At 42.5% G+C, this 21,050-nt stretch overlaps 1 long non-coding RNA gene across 2 annotated transcripts in view; it reads left to right on the top strand.

Moving 5' to 3' along the window:
* Positions 1-19,693, top strand: part of LOC125901221 (uncharacterized) — a 108,488-nt gene extending 88,795 nt beyond the window's left edge. Inside the window, exons 1-3 of one of the 2 annotated variants that reach the window (XR_007450957.1) lie at positions 12,930-13,448; positions 16,181-16,265; positions 19,010-19,693. This is a non-coding gene — a long non-coding RNA (uncharacterized LOC125901221). Of the gene's footprint in view, positions 1-12,929; positions 13,449-16,180; positions 16,266-19,009 lie in introns of those variants that run through there. The other variant, XR_007450958.1, reaches the window with a different exon arrangement.
* Positions 19,694-21,050: the final 1,357 nt, after the last annotated feature.

Here is a 21,050-nt window from a genome sequence, read left to right as displayed (position 1 = left end):
TGCAGGTGTGTTGGATTTTTTGCCTCATCATCCATTTTTCTAGTTTTAGAAACGAAAAGAAGGAGGATGTTGAGAAAGATGAAATTTGCATTGTTGGCAGAACCATCCATAACGGTAATCAACGTAGTCATGTTCATTACATCAGGACGAGCTGTGTACGTAAGCAGAAGAAATATATCTAATTTAGTCTTCCTTCTTTGACATCATTAGTAGAGGACAGAGGTTTTTCTTTCCCCTTCTTTCCTGGAGCCTGTACATGTCTGGTTATGTCTTTGAGTTGACATTCCACATTGTCTGTATGTCCCTGGGCTGTGATGACCCCATGCTGTGGCTCCAGGGCCCCGCCAGAAGGGCCTGAGGTGCTTCACCAGGGTGACTTATCGCTGCTCTGATGAGAGACACATTCATACACACAGGCACGCTCATGCAGACATGCAGAAACATGAATTCATACAAGTGCGTAGGGATCATGTAGGCAGACACAGGCATGAATATTTTCATGTTTGTTTTGTTTTTTGAACTGGATGTATGTTGTCCACTGAAGTAAACTATGCAAGAAAATGCTAAATTTAGACCCTGTCGACACGTATACAGATATTTTTCAGATTTTGCTGTTTCACAACCTTTGTCATATGGACAGAATTATTTTATCTCTGTCCACACTAGAACAGAAAAACGACTCACCACGAATGAGTCGACGAATACCCACCAACATTGGCTGTCTTCCATGGTCTCCAGGAACAGGCAAACATTACCTTTTTCAAAACATCTACTGGAGATCTTATCACTATTGGTTCTTGTTCACTTTAAGGATGAAGGAGTTCACTCAAACATACAAGAAATGCTCTGGACATGTGAAAGCTTTCACTCCAGTGCTCATCAACAACAATTCCACTCTAGAGATTGTCCCACCATCTGCTCATTGAACTGGTCCTGATCCAAAACCGCTGTTTCTGATGGCCTTTAAACTGCAGTGAGGTGGAGCAAAACCATTGGGTGCAGCAGTTGCATCCATTCATCCATGAATTAGTGCAACAATACTATGTTTAAGTGTATACTATCATTAGACCAGTGGTTCCCAACTGGTCGCTTGCAGGTCGAGTTTGTAAATAACACACCTTATTCTGAAGTACAGTGAATTTCCGGCACAGAGCCTTTATTGTGACGTGTCGTTTCCTGCTGTAGAGTGAGTGACTAATGGACAGCTACTTGACAGAGACAGCAAACTAGCTGGACGACACAGCCAAACACAAGTATGTCCCTGAATGTATTAAAGTGCATGGACGTTGAACTAATGACTGAGGAGAAATTTGGACCCTGTGTCTGGTGGGGCTGCAACTAACGATTATTTTCATTGTCGACTAATCTGTTGGTTATTTCTTCGATTAGTCGACTAATCATTTTATCGAAAAATGTGTTGAAATGTTGAAAAATGTCGGTCTGTCTCTCCCAAACCCCAAAATTATGTCATCTAATGTCTTGTTTCATACTCATGCCAAAGGGTTTTAGTTCACCGTCATGGGAGAGTGTGTAAAGCTGCCAATATTTGAGCATAAGAAGCTTCAATAAGAATATTTTGGGGTATTTTTATAGTACTTTCCTATGAAAAATAACTCAAACTGATTAGACGACTACTAAAATAGTCACCGATTATTTTAATAGTCAATTAGTCATCAATTAGTCGACTAATCGTTGCAGCCCTAGTTGGGAACCACTGCATTACACCAAGCAGTGCTAACAAAAACGTTAGCAAACCAGTAGTCCGCCATTGTTATTACTGTTTCTGTGTATGCTCAGTACGCATTGTTTCCAAACTGCTCTGTTTTACACGTCCACACAGAGAAACAGTAATTGGAGTTTTGAAAAATCTGCACCTTAGAAGGTGTTTTAAAAAATCTTCATTTTAGTGACCTAAAACTCAGTCTGTGTAGACGAGAGGCCAAACCATAGTATATCTCTACACATGCAGGCAGAGCCTTTGTTTTTATATTCTGTGCTGTGAACTGCTTTGCTTCACGAAATGGCACTTTTTTTAAACAAATGGAAACAGACTTAGATTTCAAACCGTAATCATCACAACCTAAAACAACAGGAGGTACGTAAAATGGCAAACTCCAGTACTAATGGCACACTCCCTTAATAAATCACTCTCCACACAACACACACACACACACACGTGCATAGACACACCTGGCCACCCCTTTACTCACTCTATTCTTGCTGCTCCATAGCCCCACCCAGTGTAGAACAAGAAGTGCATGACGGTGCTCTCTTGGACATGAGGATTTAATAGGTGACCCTGGGCTGCATGCTGGGTCCCCCGCTGCCTGGGCTCATCCAGCCGTAAAATGAGGCACAGGCAGGACCCGGCTGGTAATGAGAACTGGCATTTTGCTCAGGATAACCTCGGGAAAATCGCTTCTATAAATACCTTCTATAAATAAAAGTGTACCTTGGCCCAAGACTGCGTAAGGGGCTTTCTCTGAAAAGGTCATCTGTTGCCCCGACTCCGCCACGACTCACCATGTTCTTGTTTCTCCGCCCCCATACCTCTCTGTCTGTGTCCTGCACCTCTCCCTCTTTTTTCTTTCTTCTTATTTTATAAAGTCTTTGTGTTTTAACTGCAGAGAATACAGTACCTTATCATTCATGTCATGTGACCCTTGGAAGGCTCATTCATCCTTCTCTTGTGTATCCTCTCTTCTAATGATTCTGTGTGTCCTTGACCTTGATCAGGCATCAGGACATACATTCTGGAGTGGGAGAGAAGGAGATAGACACAGATTCAGCATGTAAAGAGAAAGTGCGATAGAAAAGTACAGAATAAACTCAGCGAATTAGGTAAAACATGTTGAAGGAGGAACAGGTTTTGGGGTTAGGTACACTGGCCTTGTGTTAATTACCCCCCTAAAGGCTTGTGTGTGTGTCTCTGTGTGTGTCGACACCATGGCCACGTCTCATTCGTCAGTGCCGCATGTAATCTGTCAGATTTAACTGTAGCCTCCGTGTTCTCTCTGACCCACATGAGACTTTAAATTTATGTCACATTTTTCCATATACAAAAGTGTTTTGGGTGCAGTCTGCTAAATAGAGACCATCCTATCTTAAAAAATAAATAAATAAATCGTTTCAACAACATTGAACTTTTTCATGATTTCTGAGTGCATTGTTTGGTGATTTTGCCAAGACTTTTGTGAAGTTATGATGTCGAAACTATTCTATGTAAAGGAAGAGCACTTTCAGACCTAGAGTTGCCTTGCTTTGGTCGGAATCAGGGACTAATTTTGTTACAAAGTTGTATAATTGCCTAGAGTTGGTTCGTTTTCTCACGGCAGCATTTACAAGCGGACCAGATCAAATGCCTTGTGCCAGAAAGCTGCTCTTGATTGGTCAGAATTTCCATGTGGGAAAAATCCAGGAAGTAAACAAAACGTTGAAGAAGAGTACACTTGCAAGATAAATGTGACACTTTCTAATGTCACAATGGAGGGACAACTACGCAGGTTGAGTTTAGCGCTGGTCATCATGGACTATATTGCTGTCATTGTTCATTTTAGGCAAACCATACAGTTTGAAAATGAGGCGCGGCTCCAACTAGAAAACAATGTTTTGATGCATTGGATGTGCTGAATGTGCATATTAAGGCAGTACAGGAGGAGGTGCACATTAATAATCCTCCAGGACTGTAACATGCCCATGTTTAACCCAAACAATGTGTCATGTGACTGCAGTTGGTTCAGATCAAGGTCGGAACACGTTCTCATCACAAACGAACCGCACCAGAGTTTGTTTGTAACTAGATCGAGACCACCTCTACAAGAAGGTTTCAGTCTGGTTGTTTTGGTGTGCACCTAAGTGTGATTGCTGTGTTCACACCTGCCCAAACGGACCACACTTAGGGGGCAAACAAACTTGAGTTGAATTGAACTGAACCAAACAGGGAAGGTGCGACAGCACTCATAGAAACTTTCGCTACAGTCATCAACCCAGCTGTAGTGACAGTGCAGAGATGCCATGAGCACAGATTTAGAAGACATGGACCAATCAGAGCAGACTGGGCAGTTTTTTGAAGACTGGCTTAAAGACACAGGTGCAAAGACAGAGCATTTCAGACAGAGGGTGAACACAGATATGTACAAGCAGACAGTATGAAAAAAATAATGTGTTTTTTTTTTTACTTTAAAGCATGTAAATATGTTCTAGTAGCCACCCAAAATACAGTATAAGCCTGAAAATGAGCATTTAATGGGACCTTCGAAGATAAAGAGACATTGAGCAATCATCTATTTCAGTATAGGTTAGACTGAAAATGAAACTGCAGTCTGCATAAATGCATAAATCTATTAAACGATCTGACATATCAAATAAAAGTCCCTTTATTCATTCCTCGTCCCCTCCCCTTTTTCTCTGTGGGAGCATTCATGACACAGAAGGAGCCAAGGACTCTCTCTGCAGGCCAGGTCACTTCTTAAACTTCGCTTAGCCCCCATTTTACTGCCTGTGGGCAGCTTAAACTGATTAGCCTCAACCCTACTAGGACAGGCTGACCTCCCAGCGCATCCAATACCACTTATTGATCAATATTCATATTGATCCGGGTCCCCTATGCCGGATCAAGGGCGAATATTTCTATTGATTTAACCAGATTAGAGAAGACAAAAGGTTGCCAAATCAGTTTAGATGCAACCTGCCAACGGGATATGACAGCGTGCTGCACGGGGATTTCCAGCCGGGATTAGATTTGATGAGTGTTAACTGTGGAATTGATATAGCTGTAGGACTGTACCGATCGGTAGCTAATCCAGTAACACAGTATGTTAATGCAGTCGTGCTTGCCCTTTAAATGCATAAGGTTGTACCGATCGATTTACGTGGCTCAACCCAGCATTGGATCAGATGCAGATGAAGTCATTTATAAGTTATAGCTGAGTTTAGATGATGGTGAAAAAGGAGGGAACTAGTGCAATGAAATATTTATGTGTGGCGATTTTATTCCTGGCTCCTCGGGTCCACATGTGGAAGTGTCCTTGAGCAAGACACTGAACCTCAATTGCTCCTGATGGGTATGCATGATTTCTTGTCGCTAAATAAAGTGCTAAATAAACACAGTCAATTGACCATCCATACACAGTGCATGGGTTGCTTTTCATATATGGCTCCAATAGCTCAGTAATGCCAATTTCAAAATCAATAAATAGTCCTCATTTTACATCCATTAGTATAAATGAGATTAAAATATGTTTCAGACAGAGTTACTTGCAGTGGTAAGTGTGTTGTGTTGCTAACAATAATATCACTTTCATGTGAGAGAGAAAAATGGAAAACCTAAATTTCACGTGACACTAATTAACAGGGTTTATTAGGAACTGTGGCATTTGCAAATAATACAGACATGAGAGGCTGCAAATTGCAGTGAATGTGTTGTTTTTTAATTACGCCGCAGCATCACAATTAATTTTATAATGCGTAAAAAGCATCTGATGGCAATTAAAATTAGTAATTTTGTAGCAGTTACTAAGGACATTGCCTGTGTTGTCCTGTCAGCTGACTGCAGGCTCAAATCTGACACTCCACTGACACTGATTGGTTTTCACCACAGGAAGAGACGGCGGAGAACACAAGCTCTTACACCGCTGCAGACAACACACTCACATGTGGATTCACACACTGTGCGTGCATGTGTTGTGCATGCACACCGTATCTTTTATTAAGCCATGGGAAAACATGCTTCCATCGCTATTAAATATTGATGTCCTTTGCGGGATGAAATGAGTGAATAAGTCATGAAACACTGACAACACAACACTCAAAGAAATAGAGAGCGTGCGGACATTTGCAACGTGTGATGTGTGAATGTTACCACAGAGAGGGAGAGTGTGAGAGAGAGAGACAATGAAAAAGGGAGAGGCAATGGATGGTAACATTAGTGGTGGTCTTTCCAAATGAAAAACGTGTTTTGGAAGCGGTACACTGGAAGATGTGGCCATTCCATTTAGGGCTTTGTGGTTCATTGACACGGAATAGACCTCACTTTGTTCCTTTAAAGTGGCTCATGAGTGCTATATGCTAATGGAATAGCTACTTTTACTAGAATAGAAATGGTTTCTCCATACCTTTGCTTTGGCTAACCTTATGTATGAATTGGCAGGTTCCCGTTGGATAAATAATCCCTTGTGAACCTTTTCTCTTTGAGAGCTAAACGACAGTAATTGAGCGATCGAGGTTCACTGGCTGACATTGGCCCTAACAGCTGAAGAAATGGCTACTTCTCTTCCGTTGTCCCCGGTGGTCTCATTTTGCGGACATCACTTTTTTGGGTCAGCGAGTTAATCCCAAAAATATGTCCTGCCAGAGCCTTGCCATTTATCTGGGTGGGTATTCTGTGTCAAGCTCAGCATGGCTAATTCTCTCTGGGACTCCCCTCTGCTATAGTAGACAGACCTGACTGGCAAACTCACACATTATCGCCGCAGTCATCTGATCCGCCTCTTCTCTTCTACTCCCCTCTTTCTTCTACTGAAGAGATCTCCAGAGATGTAACATGCCAAAAAACAGCAGGCAAGGCATAAATGACAATGAGGAGTTCATGTGTTGCAGGATTACAAATGTAACTCTGCAAATATCGCTTTAATGCAATTAAGCAAAGCATTACACAAACCTTATTGTTGCCCTAGGCCAGACATTTGATCTTCAAGGACCTTTATACAGTATCAGCACTGAAAACATTCCAGTCTTGGATTAATCATACAGTCTGCCATAATGTTTTGGCAACTATCCACTTGCCCGCTACCACTTCCAACCCAACCTTTTTTTCAACTCTCTTTGACATCCAAAAGAGAACTTACCATCAAGCTGAAAACCATTTAAATTGTTCATACAAAGTCTAAACGCACTTACAGAATGCACTCCCACACCCCTGCAATGCAATGTGTATTTTTTCGCATCAGGCCTTTCAGGAAGAAGAATTCATAGGCCTGTCAAGTGCCGTACAGGGGTTGAATGTGGTCATTTATAAGAAGCCGACTGGAGTGCACGAGAGAAAAAAAAAAAAAAAAAAGCAAGAGAAGCCATTTTGGTGCTGTCAGAGGGTTTTGTGGCTCTAAAAGGCTGTGGTGATGTGCTCTGACACTTGGGGTCTTGTATGGTGCTTTTAAGAGCTCTGCGTGGGCACTCTCTGCATCACACACTGCCGAGCAAGACAAAAACATACCTGTCACTGGCAAACACTTCTGCTGCACTTAAAGAGATTCCAAGCTGATTTCATGCCAGCGGAGGTCTTGAGGTGACTTTGTGACATTTTTGTTGTACAGTAAATTTTGTTTTTGTAGCTGCTGCTGGACAGAGGAGGCATGTTTCTCTATGTGCTGAAAAGTTTGTTTTTGTAGTTCCTTTGAAGAATTTGCTGGGTTGAAGTTGTCTTGGGGTGGAGAAGTCCACATAATGCTGGAGTAGTTAAAACAGAGTGGTGCATGAATGAGTCCGAACACCTGAAAATGAGTTAGAGTTTTAACACCCCTGGTTCCTTCGTCATGAAATTTTTTGAAGTTTTATTTTTCGGTTAGATGCCTAAGACAAAGTCTGTTGTAAACACAAGCTGAAGAGGCTTTCACGTGTTCATTCTACTACATAAAATACATCAGTAAGTACACCACTTGTAAATTTTAAAGGCTTTATATGTCTTAAAAAAGATAGTTGCTAACAGGTGGCGAAATAAGACTACAAAGCACTTAGTGTGGCTTCACAGCCTCGTTGACGTGGTTATGATGAAGTCATGCAACTGTGGCGTAGTTCATTTATAGCCTAACGTTAACTATGCCCTTCTGGCAATTGTAATTACACATCAAAAATCACAAAAGTGGGGTTCATATGAGAAGATGATCCCGTTGAACAAAACATTTGAGTAGCATAAACTTTTGTTTGCCACAGAGCTTATTTTCTGTAGTGATCCAAAATCCAATTGAAAAATACTGTTGGCTTTTTACTGAAGGAACCAGGACGATGATAACTCTTGTATTGGTCTAAAAATCATCCCTGCAGCATTCTATTAAAAATTATCTGACTAACTCTTCATTTAGCCCCTCCCTATAATTGCCACTAGCTAATCCTATGTTAGTAACCAGATATCCTCAAAGTGTAGAGGGGGGTATCATATCCTTCGCTCTTCCAAAGCCAAAAACCCAATAAAAGAGATGTTGGTTGGGGATTAAATCCATCGAAGATCAACAAAATAAGATGCTGTTTGCACCAAAAGAAGACGCTAACTAACAGTAGTTAGTTTAGCATGGTGGCAAACAGATGGTTGATTTTGAAGTTACTTGTGTTTAAACTTTATGTGAGGTAATTTGAGGCTGCTTGTGTTTTAAACACATTGAAAAGTAGAAAAAAATTTGTTTTGCTAGCAATACGTCAGACCGGTTACGCGTCATCACTGAGGCACCATGGGAGTTTTGGGGGGAAACATACGCCATTTTTAAATCCGAGTCGTTAGGATTGGATTGAGTTCAGCGATGCGGAAGAGTTGTTGTGTAGTTGGTTGCACTAACATATAAAAAACCCAGAGCTTCGTTTTTCACCCCTTCCGTGTCCAGAAAAAGAAAACACCCCAGCAGAAGGCTTTTATGGCTCCAAGCCATAAAAAGAGAGGAAAATGGGAAGCTGTGGGACCCTCCATCTCTACATGTCTATGTCTGTGGAGAACATTTCATATCAGGCAAGATAATTAGCTAGCTAGCTAACGTGATGTCTGATTTAATAATCGCTACGGCCAGATTAATACTGTAAGAAAAAGCCAAAGCTACAATTTTAACTACTAACTATGCCTGTGTTAGTTCTTCATTTTGGCGGCTGTGTAAATTGCTTTTTTGGTGACAATAAATATGAATTAGACATTATTTCAAATATGCGGAATAAAAAAATGGAGACTAACGCAGAATAGCCTGGCACCTAGCTAGCAAGCTAATGATAAAGTGACGAAGGCTGCGACAGGCTAACATCAGAATGTTATCTTCCACTCAGCTTGGCCCAGATCAAATAGTTGGCTATCAATGTTTTAATATTAGCAGCACTGTGCCTACCTGGTGACTCTGTTAAATAAGTGTAGATGTCAGCAAAATATATCTCTGGCCACTGTGTTGGGACATTGATCCATACGAACGAAGGGAGACTGAATGGACATGAAGGCAGATAATTTCTCTAAATAACATGAACGCTCAGGTTCCCATAAACTATCTAAATAATTAGTGGACAGTCCTATCTATACCTATCTATCTAAATCTAATCAAATATTATCTTTCAATCTAAAAAAAATCCAATCTAATCTTCCAATCTAATCTAATCTTGAATACCGGTATCTGTCAGAAATTTAAAAATGGCGTTTTTTTTCCCCCAAAACTCCCATGATGCCTCAGTGATGGCGCGATAACCGGTCTGATGTATGGGCTGAAACATATATTAGATAATGTAAAATGTAGGGCTTCATCTATGTTCATAACCTAACGTTAGCTTAAAATAAAACAACACTGACTGCGCCTGCTGTGTGATAACATTGTTGTTCCTGTATGTTTGTTCTTAACACGAATTATCATAATGTAATTTTATTTCTTTCACAATACTCCACTGACAAATTGAATGTAGCTCTCAAATGCATATTGCCGTTCTTTCGTACTACTTCTCTCTGATACTCCAGAACTACATTCCAGAAATTTGGTATCATTTCTTTTGGAATATCTGTCACTGATATCATTAAAACGCCATATTGACATTTCGAACGGTGACAGACTTGTCAACAGTAACCAAGGGTGACAGGTATACATATTTTGCACTGATTTACGTTATTGCTCCTCCAGTGTAAATACTAACTGGTCAACAGCAAAATAAAGTAATGCCAGCCTTTTGTTACTTTGTGCATAGTTTCCCCTGAAAAATACACTTTTTTATTTTGCACATTTTTAGTGAAGTTCACTTTCTTCTTGCTCAAATGATCCATCCTTCATTTACATCCGTTGCCTTACAGGAAGGTCACAGTGTGCAAAACAAACAAGAGAAAGGACAAAGGAGAAACAATCCTCCATTATGCCCCCCCACCCCCCTCCCCTTTACTTCCTTCCCTCCCTTGCTTTCTCTTTCGCTTCATCCCCTGCTACCTTTATTTGCTGCCCTATTAACAACTGTTACTGCAGCTTTAATTACGCCCCTGTGATCTCCAAGAGTGGCGGGCACGTGTCATCTCCTTCCCAGGGGAGCCTGGGTAATTACCAGCATCCATCCAAGGGCCGTTGCTCCTGTTCCTCGGTCGCCGTGGCGATAATCACACTGCCGCCGCTAACATCTGTTCCTTGGGCGAGAAGTCCAAGTGGCCTAAGCCTGTCACACCATGCCTCCCTGTGTCAGGCTTGACCTCTGACCCCACCCGTGGCTTCACGGGCTAATTTGTTTACGCTCAGAGACAGGAAGGGACGGAGCAAAATCCCACAAGAATGGAAAAGTTTTGGTTTGAATATGGACATTTTGTCCATGTTAATGTACTGCATGTCTGATCATTAGGCTTCTTTGCCTGACTCTACACATATATATACTTTTTGTTAGGATTTATTGCTGGAATAGTGCAGTTTTGCTTATTATTTTGGTCTTTAATTCTGAATTTTTCTCTTGTCCGCTCGTCCACCCACAAATAAATACATAGTAAAAAGTTTATGATTGCAATTTGTGCTAGCAGTTACTGAGGTTTGGTTCAAATGCATTCACAGACTTTGGCAAAATGCATTTGGACCAAATCATAACTGAAGTCATTACTTGTTTTATATCAGATCTTTGAGGTTTCTTTTACAGCACAAAGCCGTTCCAAACTGCACTGTAAACTCGATAACATCAGACACATTAAACCGTATTTTATCCTGCTAACAAAACAGAGATTTTTAGAGCAGATTAGGAGCCTCAGATTTAATGGCGTATTTACCATGCACTTCATAGTGTCATGGATATTTACTGGTGTGAAATTTTAAAGTCAGAGTTGTCAATCTTACGTGAAATGTTTGATAAATGCAATCAGTAAAGCCACAGTTTGAGCTCAGTATATTTAATCCAAAGTACTAAATTCAATCTGAATTTTAATTTGTGTTCCACTGATTGTCTCAGTGAGGTCTGTATGTGACTCCCACCGATACTGTTTGAGGTCAGACTTAAAGCAAATTTGTCTAAAGGGACTATTTGCCAGAACCAGAACTGAGATTTTACAGCAGAGTAGGAACTTGTCCACTTCTATATACATCTCTTGAAAACTCTTCCCCTCATGTGCACCACTCTGCAATTCTTGGCCAAGTTTTCATGGGAAAAGAAAGACGCAGTTACAGAGCGCGAGTCAGAATTAGGCAGCAATCAGTATACAAATCCTCAGAGACTATAAAGCCATTTCCCTCTTTCTCACTGATGAGACCCAGCAGCAAGTTTTGCCCCGCTCGCAAACTTTTCCCATAATGAGAGCACTTAGATGTCTCTGACCACACTTAGACACAAGAAGAAGTGGGGGGATTAAGTGTGGGCACAGTAGATGAAGGGATAGGTAGCGACTCTAAATAAAGATATATTGCATATTTGCAGCAGATGAGGTGGCAGAATATAAAGACGCATGGAGGCTTAAATAATGAAAAGCTTTCTGATCAAAGGGACAGGAAAAGCGATGTATTTAAGCAGGTCAAAATCTTTAAAAGCAGTTTTATTTATGCGCTTTTTAAAAGAAAGTCATAGTCAATATTTGGCAGCTGTGACATTAACGAGCAACGTATTATAAGGGAGGGGGATTCATAAATATGCATAAAGATATTAGTGGGGTGTTAACAGTAAGCACCTGTCTACTTAACCGTGACAGGAACTCTGTGAGTGACTTTACAGAGACCCCCCCTCCTCACCGAGCCACATGTGTCCTTCTATACTTAACGTCGCCTCTCCCTGCCTGTGACAGTGCCGCTGACAACCCACACTTGGAAAAAAAAAAGAACATGTTTTCAGAGATGTCAACCAGCGATGGTGAAAGCTCAAGGTTAGAGTTGCTCGTTCACTCGTTGGCTGGCACATCCGCCAGCCTGCCTGCCTGCCTGCCTGCCTGTTCTTCTTTTGCACTCTATGAATATTGGCTATCCACATTGTGGAATTAATAATGCATTTTCATATTTTTTCTCAAGATGTGGGGAATAGCATAGCATCTGTCAAGTCGGCTTCTACATCCAAACTGTCGAAAGTCAAAGGGTTACGCATCTTTTTTTTTTTTCTTTTCTGTTTTGTCAACGAGAAGTGAGAAGCTGTCAGGGGTATTAACTTTGACAGGGAGCGCTTCTTTACCATTTGGCATGTGCATAATTATGTTGGAAGATTTATTAGAGGAGGTTAATCATCATTCTTCGTCCCCTCTGATATTAAGTGTGTAGGCTGTTAAATGGTGTTTCTCTCAGTCAGATAAAATGAAATATAACAGTTAACATGCGGTTTGTTAAGGTTCTGCAGCACAAATTCACGTTAATGCATTAATTACTGCATTAGCATAGGAAAAAACTGGAGAAATAATGAAGAAATAAAAGCCGAATTCCTTAAGAATAGAAACATTACAATGTTGCATATTACATTACACCAGGCGATGTTATGAATTCTTCATTAGGCATTTTGTAAACCCGACTTTATCACATTCAAATGCTGCTTTACACATTTTACGCCTCTCTTGTATAGTTATTAATTAATTAAATAACTATTTATGTAGCTAAGAGGCAATACCTGGCTGTATATGTGTGCTGGTCACTGTGTGCTTAACCCAATTATTTGATCCCATTCCTCAAAGTCACACCGGAGTGGCTGTCCTTCCTTGATAGGAGGTGGCAACGCAATGGAGAGATACAGAGAGGATGTGAAAGAGAAACAGAGACAAGGAGAGGGGAGGAAAAAAAGTGATGGCCATCTGGGATGACTCAACATCCATGTCGGGGATTGCTGAATGTACCACATGCATCTCTAACTGTCACATGCCGTAGGATGCCAGGCTCAGACAGATGCAGGACAAAAGGTGCTGTTGTTTACCACTATGTTCCCTCTCTCCTGCCCTCCCTTCATCCTCCTATCCTCTGTTTGCCTCTACGGGAGACAGGCCCCTTCCTGCTTCAGTCAAGCGGGCACCGCGTTGCTGATCTGAATGTGATGGCAGAGAGAGAGAGAGAGAGAAAAAAAAATGAAGGCGGGTGGGTGGGTTTGTGGAGATTGAGGGCTGTGGTGGGTCAGAACCCAACAAGCTGTGCTGGGAGGCTGTGCTCTCTGTATCTCTCCTTCTTTCTCCCAGCACCAGGTGGTGTGTTGCCTGTTTCCACCTGCTCACCTGAAATGCCACCGTGCCTCTCCTGGACAATCACCATGTGTCATGCAGATTACTTACCAACACAAGGCAGAGAGGCAGACGTGTGTAGGACACTGAGGTTGGTAAACAGGCGTCTTAACTTTCACCCAGTCGTGTCACAGGTGACTTCTGCTCCGCCTGTGCCTTTAGAATAACTTTGAGGACTTGGTACATGATAGCAAAGCATATCAACTACCTTTTATTTATAGAGTATCATGCTGTTTTAATCTATGTCTTGTTACTATTGATGTAATTTTCCATAATACCAATTGCGTTGCCTTTTCCAACAATGACTCTTGACCACGTGATTCATCAAAACACATCCTCAGCCTCACTGAGAGTGTGTTATACGTGTTCTTCCCTTCCTCCTCTCCCATCCGCCGTGTTTGTTCTTTCCTGTGTTTTAAAGACAGAGAGAGTTGGGCCTCTCGACGCCACATGGGACCGCTGAGAGCCAACCTTCTCAGACTTCTGGCTAACCTTCATGTTCAATCAATAACTCTCTATAGAGGCTCCATCTTTGGAGTTTGTTTGTTTCTGTTCTCCTGCTCGCCGTGCTACTTACATCACAGCCAAGATGATGAAATTGATCAGGCTTGATGCTTTTAACCCCGAAATGAACTAGAGCATTTTAGAGAGGGGAGCAGGAGAGAACACATGGAGAAAAAAAACTAGAATAGATTCTTATTGGTTTTCTTCAACTGAACTTGGCTGCCAACTGCAGATCGTGTGTTTTTGTCTTAAAAATCTATTCACAACTCCATATTTTCCCTTACATCATAAGTATCATAAGTAATCTTTCGTCAGTTGTAGCCTGAGGTTTCAATTAACTCTTTAAGCAAGTAGGAAGGTTTCCCCTTCAACGCCAGCTATTTGATACCCGACAAAAAATACCTTCGGCCTGGAAGATGGATGGACCCTGGCTGCTCCAACAGAGGTCAATGATTTCCCTTCCCATGTCAGCTAAGAAGTAAACACCAGGACACAGGCAGCTATTTCAGCTCAATGTCTGGACCCATGAGCTCTGCTGTGAAGCTTAAGATCCCTATCTCTGAGAAAAAGAAAGAGTGCCTGCCCTCCTCCCGCTCTCCTCCCACTCTCCCCCTCCTCCCCTCCATCCCCGCCCCACACCACCCCGTCCTCTGTCCTCTTACCTTCATTACGCATTTTTTGTTTATGCTTGGGCGCAACTGTGGCTGCTCCTGATGGTTTGAGGTCAGGCGTGACTGGCCACGGGTTACTCTAAATAAATACACACGGACTAGCCAGGAAGGAGCGGGTAGGCTGCGCTTGCCGCCGAATCACCCTTGATTAATCAGCTGGCAGATTCAGGGTGACTTTTTGTGTACGCTCCCCACCACCGCCGTTCCTTCCCCCAGTCGACCCCCACTCCCGCCACCCTCCAAACCCATGGAAGGTGATGGAATCAGGGCAGCACAGACAGGGCAATCCAGGCAGCCAGGCAGATGGAGCGTTGCCACACAGCCCAACAAACATGCATATATGCACTGAGAGACAAATGCACAAATATGATTACACACAGCACTTTGCCATAGCTCATCTGACCAACTACTCCAGCTTGTGGTCTTTTACTAAAGTGACAGAAAGTCCTATTTTCAACCCAGTTGTGGAGGCAGAACACATGGCCTGTTGTCACACACTGTGGAGCCAGCTCAGAGAATAAAAGCTGCATTATGACTGTGTAAATGGCGAAACGTGGGAGAATGTGAATTACTCGACTTCCAACATTCGTACTTCAAATACAAATTTTGCCTATCAAATGCATTTTCGTCGAGTTGCATCGATGGACAATTATATGGCGGTTGGGCTGCAGCACAACAGCTGTTCTGCAGACACAGCGAGGCTCAGGCCTCCAATTGATCTTTGATTCAAAACATCAGTATAAACAAAAGCTTTTCACACAGCAGGCTCTAACGGTCGAGTCCATCACTCTCCACAGCTCTGTGTCCAGCTCTTGCTTCTTCCCCTCCTTTCACCTCACCCCTCCACCACCTCATCAAACTCACCTCACAGTGCAAGAACGCACGCCAACCTGCACCAACATCTCCCCCAACCCTTCCTTGGCTGCCATCATTAGGGGTGGTGCTGTTCTCTCACCTGTCAGCTCCACTCGACCATGGATCAGTAGAGCCTCAGCTGGACCGTGCAGACCCCTGTCACTAACCCTGACCCTTCTCTCTCCTCCTGGCTCCATATCTCTGCCTCTCGCCTCTCTCTACGCCCCCTTCCGCCTGCCCTGGCCTTCGGGCTCATGCAGCTGCTGTCCCAGCATCCATCCCGTTTCCCCCCCTGCTTTATGCTGCAGTTCAAGCTCCCAGCCCCGACTCTAGACCTAGCCCCCGGCTTTAGCCCCCTGGCCCCTGTGCCTCTGTTGCCCCCAGCATGGATGGACCTATCCTCGGGCAAGGTGTGGCCCCATGTGGCACGCCTGTCCAGAATACAGGTTATCAGCTCTGATCGCCGCAATAGACTTCTACCCGAACCTGCTGCCCTGAGGGGACGGAGAGGTGGAGGAACTGAGAGAAGAAGAGAGAGAATGAGAGTAGATTGAGCAAAAGAGGGAGCTGATGAGTGAGGGGAGAAGGAGAATAGAAAAAGAGAAAAAGAGAGAAGGTAGGGAGAGGGATGGAGTTTTGCCTGGAGGCAGGGATGAGGCAATGAGTACCCCTCAAAAACAAGCAGCAGTTGGAGACCACCACAGGCACTTCTACACAGAGAGAACATGGGGGCTTTCAGGTGTGTGTCAAACACTAACCAGCATGCTCTTTGTTCTCTGGTTCCTCTCCACAGCGACATGCTTTAGCCACCCCACGGACATCCTATGGAAAACTCAAACCAGACAGCTGAACTGCTGTTTTGACGACTGTTTGATTTTGTAAGCTTCTCTTTTTTATTTTTTATTTTGTTCATGCCTTTTCACTTCTTTTCCAAATCACTTTTCTAAATGACCTTTTTTGTTTATCCAGTTACTCTAAATAAACTTAAATGGATCTGTTTATGTGGTGCACTATCACTTCCAGTCCAACAGATTTCATATCTGTTGCTGGACACCGAGTGTAAAACCAAACCATATGCCACCAATTGCTGCAAATTACCCTGGATCCAGATTATCAGCAGTAAAAAACCTGTCCCAGTTTGAAGCGTCATTAATTCTCCAGCCGTTTTGTTTTGCAATGAGATTGCCAAGCACTCAGTGAGGGTTGGTTTGTTATCGTGGTCGCAGACATTGTAATCAGGCCTCAATAATCACACTTCCAGAAGCGGAATGCGCCTGGGGCCCGCGCCAACAGGCCCTAATGTGGGGCGCCGCGGGCCGCTAGCCTGCAGACACACAGGGCTGGCAGATGGAGGCTGCCATTAAACACGGACAATCAGAGAACACAATCACTGAGCAATATGTTGTGCACAGAGAGGAAGACAGTAGATCTACAGGCTTACTGTAGATTTAGTGTCATTACAGGAATCTGTAAGATCCTTGATTGTGGTTCATGGCGTATATAAGAGCCAACAAAAGCAGGTTAATAATGAAATGACTTATTTATACAAATACGTTTTAAGGAGTGATTTCAAAGGATGAAAGTGATCCTGACAGCCTCAACTCCTCATGCAACAAATCACATTCAAGTGTTCAGGTTTTGGCAGTCTAAAAACCAGACTGAAAAACTAGCTGAGGATCAAAGGCAAGTCAGGTTTTAAATACAATCATGACGTTATGTGCTAAAAGGCCAACATACAGTGGAATTTATTTTGAATCCATTCAAGCCTCGAATGAGTTTGACCTAAGCAGCAACCTCCACTGCTGAAAAATTAAGCCAGTGCGGAAGTGCCGAAAACTGCAGTTCATCAAATGGCCACTTGAGGCTGGCTCCAAAACAGAGTAAATCCCCATAGACACTCCTGTTAAAATGCACAACTTTCAAGCACAAATTAACATATTTACAGACTGGTAAAAAAAAACAGTTTCTTCTCTTGTTTCTATAGCTGATATTAACATTCATGACAACTGTTTGGGGGGTGGATTTTTTATAACTCATCATTTAAATTTTAGTAAAGCCCAAAGTTATACATATTTAAGGGCAGGGTCGCTTGAGTGACAGGCTGTATGCAAGGCATTGCCACAATTTGTGAGTCAGATTGATCCACAGCTTCAACCTCTTGCCCAAACATGGTCACTTCTGGCTCCAAAAAACCAAGATGGCGACAGCCAAAATGCTGAACTTGAGGCCTCAAAACAGTGGTCCACAAACCAATAGGTGACGTCACAGTAGACACATACATGATTTTAGAAATTCTATAGTTTGACCGCAGAAAGTTTCAGACAAGCCACCCTGCTCTCACTCTGAGGGCACCAAAAACCATCACTTGGGCACTGGCCCTCAGCAGACAGATAGGGACGCACAATGCGCCCTTGAGCGTCTGTATGAGAAGCACCAGGCTTTTACTAATAATATAATAATATTTATTTGTATAGCACTTATCTAAACAAGGTTACAAAGTGCTTCACAAAGTGCATAGAAACAAGACAACAAAACAATACAAAGTAAATAAAACACAAAAATTACAAATCACAAAAGTACAACTTAGGTGTTAAAAAGGAAAGCTTTTCTATAAAAAAAAAATGTTTTAAGCAACGATTTAAAAATGGGTAATGCGCTAGCCAGCCTAATATCCACAAGCAGAGAATTCCAGAGCCTTCCTTGAGCCTTGATGGCAAAAGCTCGGTCACCTTTAGTTACCAGCCTTAATCTAGGGACGACTAGTGATGGTAGGCTTGAGGATCTAAGATCAAGACTTGGAGCATAGGTAGTCAGAGGCTCAGCTATATAACTCGGTGCTAAACCATGTTGGGCTTTAAAAGTTATTAAAAGAATTTTAAAATCAATTCTGAAGTTGACTGGCACCCAGTGGAAGGAGGTGAGAATTGGGGTGATATTTGACCTACGATTTGTCCCAGTTAGAATACAAGCTGCAGCATTCTGCACTAGTTGAAGCCGAGCTAGCTTTTAACCAACTACAATATAAAACCTTCTGTGTGACTATTACACAATAGTAGGTGTAGTTTGATAAGCGAGAAAGTCTGCTCAGAGTGGGTGGAAGGGGAGGTGGATGAGTCCAACAAGAACAGGACTTTGACCTAGGAGACCAGTGTTTGTGTCCAGTATGGCACATGAAGTTATTTTGTCACTTGAGTCGTAGTCACATGAATTGTCAGTCAGTCGTTAGTCACATGAGATGCCTAACGTGACTTATGTCAACCATGATCTTTTCCTAATCCTGAACATGTAGTTTTGATGCCTAAACATAACCACCAACAACGCAAAAGGCTGCTTCTGCCTAACTGTAAAAATATGACGAGTAGGGTTGAGATCACGTCGGAGAAGCTGGCCTGATCATCATCAAAATGTCATTGCAATACTGGCGGTTTGCCATACAACTGTCATATATTTCAGTGATGTATAGCTGGGTGTCATATGCATAATATAGTGACAAATCGTATGTATAATCAGCAAAGACATTTGTCTGATGTGAGTTTTCCCTCAACACACTTTCTCCTTTTCTCTCTCTGTCCTTTGATGTCCCCTTTTTTAATTTTCTACGTTGTCTTTTTTTCTCCTTCAGCTCAGTGACTCAGTCTCAGCATCACTGCTATATCCTGTCTGTGTGTTGTGGGACTCCAGGTTCCTGCAGTCTTGGAACATGACTACAAGTGTTTCCTGCTTCACTTCCTGAGTACAGAGCTCTTGGTGGCAGTGGCGGCGAGGGCGGGGTTAGAGATTGAAGACACTCTGTACTGAGCAAGCTCTGCCATCATGCCATATATCTCCCTGTGACTCATTTATTACATCTGCCTATGTTAATGGCAGGAACACAACGGCGAGCAAACAAAGAGCACATGCCAGTCACCGCATAGGACCATGGAACCAGAGAGGATGTAATGAGGCCACCAGTTAGTGACACCTGAACAGAGTCCTCTGCTGGATCAGACCATCAGCACTTTCTAATCAGACTTTCAATTTCAAAAATAGCACCTATGTAAATCGTAAATCTTTCTCCGGAGTACGCCAGGCTTTTGTGTTTCCCCTTCTCTAATTGTGCTGTGTCTCTGGATCATAAATCTCTCAGGGAAGAGCCATTAGCAAAAATGGCTGGCAGAGACCCCGCCACAGGGACGCGGCTGTTCCATTCACACTGAGAGGATGTCCAGATACTGACTCGAGACACAAGTGTATGCAGTGGCAGTCCATTCAGCGGGGTCAGATGACAGCATGTCTGGCTTGGCAGCCTCGCTTTTCATGTCAGCAGCCACCCCAGCTGGTATTTGGGATTTCTGCGGTTAGAACGGTTTCCTTCCCAACTCTCAGAAGAATTGCATATTCGCATAATATGCTCCCCGAATGTCATTGTGTTCGGTGCTGTATTCTAACTGCTGCAAAGAGTTTACAATGTGATCTGTTTCCTGAGCTCATTTGCCTGATGTGTCTCGACACAGTAGGTATAACACATGCCTGACTCAGTACATTGTAGACAAAAACAATGGCATCAAACAAAGTCTGACCAAATCAGTGCAGTGGAACACAGATTCCCAAGTCTCGAATGACTAGCAAGTCTTTAATTTTTTTTTTAACGATGTAAGCAGTGCTGTGAGTTGTGTGTTTCATGTGTTTAGGGCTTAACCCAGGGTGACGGCCAGCTCTGGGAAAACAACATGGAAAAGACTTCTCACAATCAAATATCCTGTCTAAAGTGTTTTGGGGGAGTTTGTGTAAATAGGGCCCAGTCAGTGCAGCAGCAGAATGATTTCCTGTTACAAGCGCAGTGGTTTGCTGATGAACATCAAGAGGGACACAGCAGGAATTGGCATCACGTAATACAGGCGTGGAAGTAACATGGAAGAAATGGTAGGGCCCGCCACATGTGATAAATATGCATTATTCCCATGTGATGGTAATTATCGGTTCTGTGGTGCTTTTCAGCATGTGTCACTTTCCAAAGAGGGAAAGATCATTTCCAAATTTTCCCATGCCTTTAAATAGATCTAAGTAATTCCCCACCATCTCAGAAGTGGACAGTAATATTATCTTTAATATGGTAATCATTGCAGAAAAAACACCTTTGTGCCTTGACTTTAAGACTGTAGAACAAGTGTTGGGAATTTATGACTAATCTATATAAGCGTACCTTATTATTACTATAAATCATCTCAGAGCTGAGGAACGGAGGTATAAATGACCTTAACCATTTCATTAAATCTAATTAAATTGAATTGACATTAAAAGTCATCATTTCTGGCTCTTTTTTTCATAAGTGCAGATTAGATATGAGCCATGCTGGATCCCCTCAGTGTTAAACACATACTGCGTACAGTATTACAGAGTTAATGGGACAGATAATTGACAGTGAACCATAGGAGGTTAATAATAGATGCTTAATTGACTCCTATCAATTTGTTACACTGAACATCACTGTCTAAAGATCTCATTCATACAGGGAGCAGGCGTATTCCCAGCAATGAACATATTTCTTTTTTATGACCTGCACTTTTGGGATGCACAAAGACGATGAAGTGCTGCGTGAAACAGTGCAGGGCAAGAAAGACAGACAGACGGGAGAGACAAAACAGGTGAAAGTGACAAAGAAAATACTTACACATACATGAAAT

Source organism: Epinephelus fuscoguttatus, linkage group LG14, assembly GCF_011397635.1.
Source record: "Epinephelus fuscoguttatus linkage group LG14, E.fuscoguttatus.final_Chr_v1".
Classification (NCBI taxonomy): Eukaryota; Metazoa; Chordata; class Actinopteri; order Perciformes; family Serranidae; genus Epinephelus; species Epinephelus fuscoguttatus.
This window is presented reverse-complemented; position numbering and strand designations above follow the sequence as displayed.